The sequence below is a fragment of the Trichechus manatus genome, unplaced genomic scaffold (assembly GCF_000243295.1).
Source record: "Trichechus manatus latirostris isolate Lorelei unplaced genomic scaffold, TriManLat1.0 scaffold00108, whole genome shotgun sequence".
Lineage (NCBI taxonomy): Eukaryota > Metazoa > Chordata > Mammalia > Sirenia > Trichechidae > Trichechus > Trichechus manatus.
Window position 1 is genome coordinate 109,022 of NW_004444044.1, and position 1,429 is coordinate 110,450.

Sequence of the window (1,429 nt, forward strand, 5' to 3'; positions counted from 1 at the left end):
TTCCTAACTTTGGTATGTGTTCTCCTCCTCCTCCTTTCTCAGATACCAGCAACCTCTGCCCCAACCACCTATTGGGCTCATGTTCTTAGCCCCCCGTCTTCCACCCGGTTACTTGGGAAGAACCAGAGCCCCCTCTTTCCTCTAATGATACTGTCGTTGGGGGACAATATTTGGCCTATTCCAAACCACTTACTAACTCCTCTGAAGAGGGATGGTTTGTACTGTCTACAAATTGGACACTCTATGCTGACGCCCATCCTTTGTGTTTCACTATCCAGCCACACACTGCTTCTGCGTGCATGCCTATACTAGAACAATGGTATATGAATTACATTTACTACAATGGCACCTATAAGCAACCAGCCTATTCTAAGCAATTTTTCGTTAAGGCCATAGGCATTAACAGCACGTTCAGTGCCTATATTACTCACTCACCCCCTTCCATCCCTGTATGTCAACACCCACAGCTATCTCTTACAGACCCTATCAATAATACTTGGGTTACTTGTCGAACTACTAACTTTTCTTCATACTCTCTCCCTTTCAACATTTTCACTAGAAAATTGGGGCCCTCAAGGTTTAATTTTATTACCAAATCACTCTACTTGGCAGTGGGCAGCCCCATACCATTATCTAGGACATTCTAAGTCCTGGAACCCTGGCCTAGCCAGACCCATTCTTCGCTTACGTTATTCAACTACTCATTTTTCCCCACTAAAAATCCTTTCTTGGCGATTAGGTCTCCTTTTTTGTGAAAGAACTCTCTGTTCAGGAACCTGTCTGAGGGGGACAAAGGATGCCAAGAACCCACTCCCCAAATTACAATGGACCCTCCATGACCATAACGATTCTGTGCTTATATGCACGTCTCGACCATACATTCTTGCTATAACTTCTAGTCCTCCGGATATCATTAAAATAAATGCCTCTTTTCAATTAACATTATCCAGTGGCTCTACTTGGATTCCTCCATGTCTGTCCAGGTAAAATGTCTCCACTCTTAACATCAATTCTGTATTTGTTCTTCGTCAAAAAAGCCACCTTTGGCAGCCCATTAACCTTACACGCCCTTGGCAAGATAGTTCCCCCCTCGCTCAGGTTATTAATGAATTACAGAAAATACGAACTAAAAGGTTTCTTGGAATTCTTATAGCCTCTATTATCACAGCCACTGCTATTGCTATTGTGGTAGCTGCCGTAGCTCTCTCCCAATCTATTCAGACCGCCCAGCAGTTTAACATATGCAAAATGTTACTTCTGAAATGCAAACTATGGCACATATTGATCAAGAGATCCTCAAGCGTCTGGGTGCTTTAAAAGCCTCAGTCCTTTGGCTTGGAGAACAACAAGAAGCCCTATGGGAACATTCTCAATTAACCTGTGATGCTGAATACACTCGCTTCTGTGTTACAGCCCTTCCATATAATGA